Here is a 12,758-nt window from a genome sequence, read left to right as displayed (position 1 = left end):
ACACAAGGAAGGGGTCTTGGCCCTAGAGCAAGCAGAGCTACCATTAAAACTGTTGCCTAATTCCTATCTTCCTTTAAGGCCTTGAGACTTCATGCTCTTTCTTGCCTCTGAAAATGTGTCTTCTCTTTTATTCCTCTTCAAGTCTAGGCTCATATGTCACCCCTTCCATAAAGCTAGAATAGTTCACACTACCTTCTGAAGACTTTCTATGTAATTCCCACAGTATGCACCTGACACCCATCTCTCTCTCTCTCTCTCCCTCTCTCTCTCTCTCTCTCTCTCGCCACCTGCATTCTTCACAGGGAAAATGCTAAGCCTCATTTTTTCTCACTTACAAAATATAATAATAAGCCTCTTTAGAGTAACTATAAAGATAGATGAACTACAGCATAAATATGTAGCACTTAACAAATATTCAACAAATGAAATTTGAGTCCAAAAGGAAAAAGTTGAAAATAAATCTTTGTAACATCAACGAGAGGTGAGGATGCATGCAGCATTGGAAGGGGTCATGGATACATTTACTGAAGAATTGAATTCCTTAGCCCTCAGTAGACTGTGATCATGTCCCAGGTGAGATTAGGACTACTTTGCAGAGAGATTCCCATGGGCCCCAGCTACTCACTACCTGCCAAACATTGGGTTTGCTCATGTGGAATATTTTCTTTAAAACACAAATTCCCACTAAGAGGACAATATCTTGTCACTCTTGGATGTATTGAAGAGGATCTAAGTGGCAATCCCATAAGGGGGTTTTGGAGAGGCTCCCTGTGCTAACAGCAACATTTGATGGAACAGCTATTCACCTCTTTGAGGTCTACAAGCAAGTTTTGCTCCTTGGGTGAGTTTTTTCTCTCCTCCTCCTCCTCCTCCTCCTCCTCCTCCTCCTCCTTCTTCCTCTTCTTCTTCTTCTTCTTCTTCTTCTTCTTCATTCTATGTCTTTTCCTACTTGAGACTAGGTTTTTCAGTTTTTCTTTTCTGGGAAAGGTAAATTAGTCTCAACATTTTGTTTTTCCATTAAAAAAAGATTTATGTTTTTAAATAGTTTGAAGCAAAGTCAAAAATAATTCTAATGTTTTACCTCAGGACATGAGTGATTCATGTGGCTAAGCAACCCATATATCCAGTATACATTTGAGCCTTTCTCCCCCAAATATGGGATCCTCATAAGCAGGACATTGAGTCATGTCAGCCTTTGGGACAACAAGAATCAGTTTGATATAATGAAAGGTGAAAAACGCATACAAAATTTCTTTTCCTTTCCTCCTCTTGCAGTGAAGGTGGAAACTGGTGATTAAAAGGATATTTACGTAACACACTGGATGCTGTCTCTGGTCCTCAGCTGTGCTGGATTCTCTCCAGCACAAGCTCAGCAAGCTTTGCTTGCTCTCTAAACAAGTTTCCACCTGCTCACTGGAGGGCTTATTCTACCTGTTTGAGCACCTTTGCTTTTCCCTGTTTCTAACCATGGTACCAAAGAGAAACACAGACTAATGACTCTGCCTGTTTCTTGGCAGCATTATGGATGGGATTTAAAGGTAATAGACCATCTTCTTTCCTGGTTGGTTTGGAAAGCCAGTAATGTTTTGTTTCTGGGGAGAGAGTCCTGTCTAGGCCCTCTCTCGTTATTAAAGGGAGGGAAGGTTATAACTGAGAGATGAAGAAAGTCATCCCTCTGTGCACCCACACTGTGGGGACCATGCCTGTGTCTTCATTTTTCCTTTTGTAGATAGCAAATAATACAGAAATATCAGAGCATTAGTGAGACTCAAATAAGATGTTTGCTTAAGTGATTCTCATTCACTAAGCACTCAATAGGCACTGGCTTCCTTCCCTTATTACATGTTCCTTCTGGGAGAAGGGATCAGACACAGTTGAATGAAAAAGATCTTGACTCTCCTATACCATTGTAAGTGCAGAATCAACAATGTGAACGCCTGGGAAGCTAAGACACTTCCAGATTGATCACAGCCATCTTTGTACCCTCTGCTCCCTTAATTCTATTTATTTACCAAGTATATTCAGACTTCAATTTTCAGAGCTGGTTGTTAGAGTCTAGAAGGCATGATTGAGTGAGACATGATCACTTTCCTCAGAGGTCTCCTTGTATTGTGAGATACAGCTGTGTAAATACAATCACAACAGCCAACAGTCACAGAACACTCACTATGTGCCAGGCATTGCCCTGTGTGCTCTGCATACACTAATTTATTTACTCTGTTCAACAGCTATGTAATTTGGTTGAATGTACCAAAATATGTTTCACAAAATGCTCATGAACCACCAAATGACCACCAAGGAGCTAAATCTGATGCAATCATAATAGGATCTCTTTATTCAAGCTTGAACTTGGGCTCCCCACTAACCATGACACAGCAGAAAGGTGTAGTCCTGAGCCTAGTTTTAGGCAAACATTTATAGAGGCAAGAAGGGAGTATGTAGCCTGGTACACATCTGACTGGGGGACCATTATGGGCTTTAACATAACTGGCTGATGCTGGGAGCCAAACCATAAACCTGATTTTTTTCCTGATTGGTGATTGATAGGAAGTGAAGAGTCAGGGGTGGGCCTGTAATCTGGGGGTGCATATTTATTTGGGGGGAATAGACTGGAAACTGGTAGACACAGGTCTTATTGGGCAGTAGCCTGGAAACTGGTGCTACTGAATTCAACCTTAGGGCAGGTTCTCTAAGATGGAGTCTGAACCCAAGAGCTTTGGCTTCTCATTATCAGCTACAATTTTGAGCCAGCAATGGGCTCAGAGAGTACACATAGTTAGGCAGTGGGGTCTAGCTCTACCATATTTTTCTCTTTATCATTATGCTTCGTTGCCATGCTACATACAGACAGCATACACTCCACATAAATATCCCAATGTCAAAGCCTGTGGACAGAATGTTTGACAAAACTAAAGGGACAGGAGGCATTAGATGCATCTTTCAATATTAGAATGTTTAAATTATTTTAGCTTCCTCAAACACGATCTTCATTGATACATCATTTTAATCCAAGGGCTTCACTGGTCTCTAAAAAGGTTGAGGAAATAGAAGTCATCCCACGCTGCTGATTACAGATATTTCTCTTGAATTCCCCCAAATCCCATTTAAAAATTTGAGCAGCCAAGTAACAGCTCTCTTGCTCCAAAATCCATTGCAACAAAATCTTCCTGTGAGTAAGGAAACGTCAGTACCGCTGGGTTTGCTGCTTGCTGACCCTTAGCCATGCAATGACCCTAAACTTTCTAGATCATCACAGTGCTAGATGAGGAAAGGTCTCACTCAGGACAAGTGATGATGTTTACTGAGGATAGTTTATGGCTACCAGTAACCTATCTCTTGACAAATAGCTGGGACTCCATTGGTCATTGTGTTTTTCATTTACCCAACTATCAAACAGCAAGTTAGAGACTGGATCCAGATCTGTCCACATGACCTCAGCTCTGCTGTGGTGCTGTGACTAGCTACTCCCTAGTCTGGATTCCCGACTGTGTCTGTATTCTGTGGAGCTTTTCCTACCTGGAAGCTATGCCCTTTTGTTGGAGATAAGTGCATCCAATTCTGCCACTCCTTTAACTATCAGGAATTCATGATGGCACCTACATCAAAGGCCTAGGGAGTGTGCTCAGGAGACTGTTTGCCTACATGCTGTTTCAGACTGTACCTGGGAGGCTAATCTTTTCATCCTTGTCGTGCCTTCCTCAGAAGCCTATCAAACAACTCCTGGCCTTTTCCTCCTCCCTTTTATCACCCTCTGGAACAAAGTTGGGACTTGTGCAATGACGGGGTGCTTTTCTGTGGGAACAATAATCTCATTTCAATATGTGTGGGTGGGTAGATTATACATTATGGGCTTGGAGCTCAGTTGTAGGACTAGGGAGGGACTCTGTTAAATAGTTGTATGATTAACAAGCTGCTGGATTTTTATGGTTGCGGGAAGAAAAAAGAAGGCTACTGTGGGAATAATCGGTTCAGATGGAGAATGATTCACCCCAAGGTATTCTGTAGATTGTAAGGTAGGAGTGGAGACAAGCAAGGCAGTGACCCCCCACATGCTTGAAAACAAGTGAAGGTTATTTCTTCAGAGGTCTTTCAATGTGGTCTCTCCATTCCTCTCCTCTTTTCTTCTTCCTCCCCTTTCTTCTCATCTTTTTAAAGCTTTTATACCTCCTTGGGGGGAAAAATCTGAATGACCGAGGAAAAATGCCAGTAATAGGTGATGCTTTCCTGTATCAGAGCATGCTACTAGTAGCAAGCTATTAGTTACACAGACTGGCCACAGTAAGGAATTGGAAGTCTGCTGCCAAAACAGCGTTTTGTTTTTTTTTTTTTTCATTAATCAGATCACTCGTCTTGATTTTATTCACTGTTTTTGAAAGTGTAAATTGGACTCAATAACTTTCCATGTTTTCTCTGAGTTTGTCGACTCACTGACAGTTTGTTGACTCACTGACAGTTTGTTGGGACCTAACACACTAATGTATGGCTACAGGTCTGTTAACAAACTCTTGGTCCCTGCCTGTGTTTTGAACCAATGGAGAAAAGGACACTCAAGTTAGGAAGATAGAGACAAGACTGTCACTACCTCAGTAGAGAAACCCTGCTAAGGGTCAAGATTCCAGAGAACAGCAGTAATGGCTTTCCTAAGGCCCCCAAACTTCAAATTATGAGCAATTTGTTGAACCATTCTCCAAGGCAGTTCAAACAAATGTGTTTCCCACCTGCTAGTGGTGGTGGGGTCTCCTTCTCTGAGAGGCTTCCAGCACGGAATCACAATTCATGCTATGTCTTTTGCTTTCAGGGCTACTCGAAAGACTCCCAAATGAACAGCTTGTGTGAATAAGCTCAGATACCACTTCCAAATGCATTAACCGCTAAGTCACCTCCTTCCAAATAAGAGGCTGTGCCGTAGCACAGAAACAAGGAATACTGAGAATAACAGCAATGCAGCCAAAAACCATCTTTCTAACAGCTGTTGCCCATGCACACATCTCAGGATACTTGGTTGTTAGAACAAGGACGTAAGGACTAATCAGGCCAATGGTCTTCAGCAAAAGCCACATGAGTGATGAATAAAAATTTCTTCTGTCCACCTCTATCTGCCATGGTGACCCTGAAGGATATATGCTGTAGATGGAATAATTACAAGACAGTGGAAGCATGTTGAAGCTGGAAAAAAAAAAACACTGTGTGAATGATAAATCAATTGTATGTCCAAACCACTGAGATTCTAAGTTTTTATTGTTGTTATAGAAACAGAACCTGTCTTCTCCTGACTAAAAATATTCCTCATTCCTCAAGTCAAGGACTGGGTCAGTTGTGAAAAGGAAAATAATTTTTGTGTTCAAGAACAGTTGGTCTAATGGGGAAGTCAGAAAACTCATAGGGAAGGATAATTATTATCTGTGTTAAGAACTCTGAAATGCAGAAAGCAGCTCTTGGGAGGAACACCTTGAAATGTGTGGCAGGATAAACATCAATTATAAAAATCATTGTAGCAAACATAAAATGATGTGTTTAAGTAGATGGTGATAGATCTTTCACACAATGAAGCCAGACCCTTCTCACGGGAGAGTTTTGTCCTAAAGGGTACATGTATAAGATCTCATTCATAAAGTGTCTCTCCTACTCTTCACCATTAGCAAGAAAGTTTATGGGTTTCCTCTTCCTGTTGTGGTTTCTTATAAAAAGTAAAGCTTTGATTTGGATTTGACAGACAGGTACCTACAATATTAAGTATGAGATCCAGACTCCACAAAACCCCATCATCCCTTAATTATGTTCTCCCTCATCCCCACCCTGATTGACATGTCCTGTCTGGCTAAACATCATTGATTTGGAATGTACCTTTGAGCTCTCACAATTGTAATCCTTGTCACCAGTATCAATAGAGAATCAATAGTTGCATTCTTTAACCAGAGCAATATGGCTATCCCTTTTAAAGCTTGTCTTTGTGATCTAGATATGACTGTGCTAGTCAATTATTTTAGGGATCTATTGCAGGATTCCTTGTCTTTTATTTTGGTGACATTATCTTGTTTTACATTAGAGCATCTTCACATTCCTACTCTCTGTCTACCTCTAAGTCGTATATGAGTCACAGATGACCCACACTATGGAGACAGTATCGCCTTTGTGACAATGAGTGATTCAAAACTGAGGCTGTGACCCAACTTAGTTCATTAACGGTTGTTAGGCTTTAATCCTTCAGGAAAATCCGGTGGCTTTAATTTTGAACAGGGAGGAAATAAACGCTCTTTTCCATTGGTTATTAATCTAGGAGAGCACAGACCTGTAGCTACTAGCTTCCGTGTGACTTGCCTTGGAACACCAACATTAAAGAGAGTAGTGCCGCTCCAAGCCTGGATGAATCTATCACTCATGCCAACTTCCTTTTGGCCCCATGCCAACATGAGTTGGCTTTTCTATGGTTTGCAATGAAAGGAAATCTAATTAATCTTGAGACAAAAATTCTCCCGAGTGAAAGAAAGAAGCCAATGTACCTACTATCAATTATTTTGCTGAATTGAAGGCTGTCTCTACTTTCTACAAGTTCCTGAGTGCTTCTGAGCAGTTGTAGTAATTGTCTTGGGGAGCCACTCATAATCTAATCTCTTTTTTCCCCTAATGCAGAGTGTATTTACTGAATGTAAGGAATAATTATTTCCATATAATTAAATAGTCCTATGCAAGCTATTAAATGGGAAATGATAGAAATAACTTTAAAGATAAATAGTTTTAAGAAACATACAAAAGCCAGGTACATAGAAAACTAAAAGGCAAACTTTTCTAGTTGAAAGTCTTTTTCTCAGTAAGAACTTAAACAAATGTTATCTGCTTTGTTCTTTGGGTAAATTTAATTTAGTCAACATGCATAGCTAATTTATTTGCTCTTTTCCTAAGGTAATGCCATCTTGGGGAGTAGTTATGACTTTAGAAGGCCCAAGGGAGATTAAGCAATTCAAAATGGATAAATGGGTCAAGTTTACCTCCAATGGTCCGTAGGTTTCTGCACACATTTTCTCTCATCTCTAGAAAGAAGTGAAGAAGTGTGGGGTAAAAAGAGAAGGAAGTAAAGAAGGGAGCAATAGAGAGATGGAAAGGAAGGGTGGAAAGGAAGCAGAGAGCGAGAGAAAAGGAAGGAAGGGAGAGAAAATGATTAAATGCAGTATTAAAACCTAATTGTCACTATAATTAAGCTACTGAGGTAAATGTTATTTCAAGTTTATGAATGGAACCAGAGGCCCCGAGAGAATGGTAATTAATCTTACTTTCATATATTGAGGTGCTTTCTATATATCTGTTATGAATTACTTGTTTCTCCCAGTAACCCAATAAAGTAGACAACCTTATCTTCAGTTCATAGGTGAGAAAATAGGAACCAAAGGAGATAGAATAACTCATCCAAGCTCACACGTTCAGGTACCCCTGTTCTCAAACCCATGTTCTCAACCATTAGACTTTCTTGCCCTTATAGCCAAGGGATTTGTGCAGTTCATTTGCTTGAGCTTTCAAAACTCACTAATAGTTATAACTGTCATGTTTCTGCAGTGCAGACAATGTAATTACATTGTTATTTCCAGAAGAAAGGGATCTAGTGAAGAAGGAAAAGAGCACCCCAATCTGAAAAAGAGGTCTGGTAGTTTGTTAATAAACTTGTGGGAATGATTCCCAGAGCCATGCCTTGAAACTAATCTACCCAGAGAATGGGGTTGTCCCTTGCAACAGTGTGGTCTTGAAACAGGGAAAATTACAGTTTCCCCCTCAGGTTCTTAGTATATTAGAGGATAATTTAAGTACAAACTCAAAAGAAAATTAAAATACAACTTTATTATATTTTATAAGAAAAAATACTTCAGGGAAGGTAACCTACAAATATCATCAGCTGCTCGAAGGAGGAGAATGGAGGTGAGAAGGAGAAAAAGATCATGTTGTTTAAGCAGCCTTGGAGCTCAGACACATGGTAGATAAGCAGCCAAGTGGTGGTCTTGGTGGGGAATTTAGAAATGGAGTAAAGAAGCATAATGTATCAGAAAAAGAAAACTTGGATTCTGGCTGGAATCTAAAAGAAAGAGAAAAAAGGAAAGAGAAGAGACAAATCTTCCTGAAGTTTGGAAGACTCATTCCAACCTCATGGCTTCACAGGTCATGGAGACTGAGCTGGGGGCCTCAAAATGAGAGTATTCTATAAAAAAAAAGGAAAGAAAGAAAGAAAGAAAGGAAGGAAGGAAGGAAGGAAGGAAGGAAGGGAGAAAGAAAGAAAGAAAGAAAGAAAGAAAGAAAGAAAGAGAGAAAGAGAGAAAGAGAGAAAGAGAGAAAGAGAGAAAGAAAAGAAAAAGAAAGAGAATTCCAGCAAAAGAATAGGTATTCCATCCATCTCTTTAGCTTGGCCTAAGGTGAACTCACCTTCCTAGGGGCAGTCCCTTGTCTGGTTGATTAATGTGGCTCAACTGAAATATTAGGTCTCCAATCAGGCCAGAGACCCTGTTCTCTTGATCACAAGATTTCTTCCTACCTTCCCTTTCTTCCTTTCTTTCCTTTTCCTTCTCCTTCTCCTTCTCCTTCTCCTTCTCCTTCTCCTTCTCCTTCTCCTTCTCCTTCTCCTTCTCCTTCTCCTTCTCCTTCTCCTTCTCCTTCNCTTCTCCTTCTCCTTCTCCTTCTCCTTCTCCTTCTCCTTCTCCTTCTCCTTCTCCTTCTCCTTCTCCTTCTCCTTCTCCTTCTCCTTCTCCTTCTCCTTTTCCCTTTCCCTTTCCCTTTCCCTTTCCCTTTCCCTTTCCCTATCCCTTTCCCTTTCCTTTTTCCTTTCCCTTTCCTTTTCCCTTTTCCTTCCTTCCTTCCTTCCTTCCTTCCTTCCTTCCTTCCTTCCTTCCTTCCTTCCTTCCTTTCCTCCTCCTCCTCCTCCTCCTCCTCCTCCTTTTACTTCTTCATGTGCCTTCATCGCTCCTCTAATACTATGAGCCTGAAGTTGCCATGCTGAGGACTTCAGAACCAGGCTATGTCTGCATTAAGTTAGTTCTAATGGATTCTTTGAATTCTTGATAAGTTTATCATAAACTTCATTGCCCCGTGCCCCCGATATATATCTCCTAGTGTAGACCTGATGAACTATTACCAGCCAGATGTTCTACTAAAAAAAGAGAAATGAATTCTAAAGCACCCAGATGTTCTATTGAAAAGAGATTCTATATTAGAATGGAATGATGAGATTCACACTGTGGAAAAGTATTAAAATGCAGACGTGAGGTTCCCAAAGAATGTACAGTGATGCCTACCACCATGCTAGAACTGAAAGTTGGTCTTAGATTAAGCCAACATGGGGCTACTTGGATCTCAACATGTTATCCCATGCTATGAGATGCCCAAGCCATACAAAGAGAATAGGGTCCCTAAGGATATATGATACATCACATGATTCATTCAGAATTCAGGAAAGAAGAGCTGATTCCAGACCTGAATTCACCATCCAGCAACATACATTCGATTCACATGCACAGAATAATTTCAACCTGAATCTATTTAGGCTAGAAATTTTGTATCTTATGACATCAAATAGGCAAGAGGGAAAAGATGACATTAAGTGAATTTTGAAAAAAAGGACACTAATGTAATTACCAATTAATTACAGTAGCTCACTGTAGTCAGGCATGAATCAATCTGGGTATCCATGTTTGGCTATTAGAAGTTAGTTTCCTTTGAAATGAAGGAGGTAAGAGTGGATGTTGAAATGGTTATTAGTAAAACCAAACAGGTATATATCCATCACTTGAGGATATAGTCCATTCTAGAAAGATGTTTTTCACATTGTAATAATTTTAATTTAAAAATACTCTGTGGTGATGCTGGTAAGGGAAGAGGTTTGAGAATGAGCTTCATAGCATCATAAAATGTTGTATTTACCACCATGGAAAGAACCAAATTTCTGGGAAGAAGCAACAGTCATTTCATGATTAGCTCATTTCAACCATCTCTTGAAAATTCCCCAGATCAGTTAAAGTATAGCAAGGAAATTGAAGTATTCTCTAAGAATGAAAGAGCCAGCTTAAATGTGTGAGCAAATATCCAATCTGTCTGGTTTCCCAAATTCTACACCCAGAGGAACTGAAGTAAAGGTTCTATTGAACCATGGTGAGGCAAAACTTGGAGATATTCTCCATATTTTAAGGACCAGTGCCTTAATTTCTGTGAACACTTTATAAATTACCCTTAATATTAAGCTACTTCAAGCTACAATTAGTATTTCATTCAGTGGTTGATCAGAAGTTTCAAATAGTAATTTGTATATAGTCAATTAAAAATGGGGCTATCTAGGACTAGAAAAATGGTCATAATTAATTTATGGATTTCTTCTTGTAGGAAACTGACATATATTCTTGAGGAAAAGCCACACAATTTTTTTCTTTTGAAAAGTCTTAATGTTAGTACCATTCTCTCTTAATATTTTTCAGGAGTAAATTCCAAAGTATAAATTCCAATGTATCTCAAAATTTTAAAGATGGCAGGAGGGAAGATAGATTAGGTCATAAAGTGTTTGCTATGCAAGCATGAGGATTTGAGTTCAATTATCAGAGCACACATAAAAAGTTGAGTGTGGTGTTCTCTACCTGAACCCAAGAGCTGTTCAAGTGGAAATAGATAGATAGATCAATATTGAGAGCTTACTGTTCAGTTAACCTAGCCTAACTGGGGAGTATCAGGCCAGAAAGAGACTCTGTCTCAAACCCAAGGTATAAAGTGCCCAAGGAATAAAATCCAAGATGAATTTCTAGCCTCCATATCTATACACTCCTTCACACATATGTTCCTGCACATGTGCATGTATGCACACACACACAGACACACAGACCTCTACATTTACAAACGTTTAAGACCTATATATAAAATGCATGCCATTCACATTCTGTGTATGTAAATCCTCTTGTAAAATTTAAATGATCTCTAGATCAAGTCTCGTACCTAAGGCAACACAATTGCTATGTAAATATCTATTGCTCTATTGCATATTACATTGTTGAAAACAATGCCAAGAAAAAGTATGTACATGTTCACAATAGGTCTTTATAAGACTAATTTTGATCAGAGGTGTTGATTGAATGCACAGAGGCACAGGCCACAGATACATAAGAGTTTGGTTTGGATCTGCACCAGGGAGCTGAGGCTGTTCCACAGTCCTCTGTGCACAGGTACTGTCAGGAGAGAGCTGTTCTACCAGGACTACTCTCACTCCTGGGCTTGAAGGTGAGATAGCAAATTTCTCTCCAATAACGGTCTGGAGTGGAGCTGACAAGGAGCAAACAAGGCTCAGGAAAGTGGAACAGCTGGGACAGGATCCTTCCAGTTGCCATCTGCACCCAGAGCATGGCACTTTCCATATATATATATATATATATATATATATATATATATATACACAAGTTCCTCCTGGAGAGAGCTGGCCACCTAAGAGTGCTGACCCAGTCTTACACATCCACAGGAGGGACAAGCTCCAGCCAGAGACGAAAAGACCAACTAAAACCAGAGATAAAGAGATGGCGAAAAGCAAACATAATAATCTTACCAACAGAAACCAAGACTACTTGGCACCATCAGAACTCATTTCTCCCAACACAGCAAGTCCTGGATTCCCAAACACTCTTGAAAAGCAAGATCTGGATTTAAAATCACATCTCATGATGCTGATAGAGGATTTTAAGAAGGACATAAATAACTTCCTTAAAGAAATACAGGAGAACACAGGTAAACAGGTAGAAGCTCTTAAAGAGGAAACACAAAAATCCTTTAAAGAATGACAGGAAAAAACACATTCAAACCAGTAAAAGAATGGAACAAAATCATCCAGAATCTAAAACTGGAAGTAGAAACAATAAATAAATCACAAAGGGAGTCAACTCTATGGATAGAAAACCTAGGAAAGAGATCAGGAGCCATAGATGCAAGCATCACCAACACAATACAAGAAATGGAAGACAGAATCTTCGGTGCAGAAGATATCATAGAAAACACTGACACAACAATCAAAGAAAATGCAAAATTCTAAAAGATCCACGGGATCCAGGACACATGAGAAGACCAAACCTAAGTATAATAGGTATAGAAGAGAGTGAAGATTCCCAATTTAAATGACCAATAAATATCTTCAACAAAATTATAGAAGAAAACTTCCCTAACTTAAAGAAAGTGATGCCCATGAACATACAAGAAGCCCAGAGAACACCAAATACATGGGATCAGAAAAGAAATTCCTCCCATCACATAATAAATAAAAAACCACCAAATGCACAAAACAAAGACAGTAAGGGAAAAAGGTCAAGTAACATATAAAGGCAGACCTATTAGAATTACACCAGATGTTTCACCAGAAACTATGAAAGCCAGAAGATCCTGGGCAGACATCATACAGAACCTAAGAGAACACAAATGCCAGCCCAGGCTACTATACCCAGCAAAGTTCTCAAATTACCATAGACGGAAAAACCAAGATTCAATGACAAAAACACATTTACACAATATCTCTCCACAAATCCAGTCCTTCAAAGGATAATAAATGGAAAACTCAAACACAAAGAGGAAAACTACACCCTAGGAATAGCAACGAAATAATCTTTTAACAAACCAAAAAGAAAATAACTACAAAAAACATAATTCCACCTCTAACCACAAAAATAACAGGAAGCAACAATCTTTTTTTCTTTTTTCTTTTTTTTTTAAATATTTTTTATTACATCTTTTCCTCAATTACATTTCCAATGCTATCCCAAAAGTCC

At 39.4% G+C, this 12,758-nt stretch overlaps 1 long non-coding RNA gene across 1 annotated transcript in view; it reads right to left on the bottom strand.

Moving 5' to 3' along the window:
- Window positions 1–2,309: 2,309 nt before the first annotated feature.
- The window catches only part of LOC110311115, a 51,822-nt gene continuing 41,373 nt past the window's right edge, over window positions 2,310–12,758 (bottom strand). Inside the window, exons 2-3 of the long non-coding RNA XR_002379915.2 lie at window positions 6,987–7,028; window positions 2,310–5,166 (exon numbers count right to left, since the gene is read on the bottom strand). This is a non-coding gene — a long non-coding RNA (uncharacterized LOC110311115). The remainder of the gene's footprint in view (window positions 5,167–6,986; window positions 7,029–12,758) is intronic.

The sequence above is a fragment of the Mus caroli genome, chromosome 15 (genome assembly GCF_900094665.2).
Source record: "Mus caroli chromosome 15, CAROLI_EIJ_v1.1, whole genome shotgun sequence".
Lineage (NCBI taxonomy): Eukaryota > Metazoa > Chordata > Mammalia > Rodentia > Muridae > Mus > Mus caroli.
The sequence above is the reverse complement of the archived record's forward strand: the minus strand, read 5'-3'. Positions and strand labels throughout refer to the sequence as shown.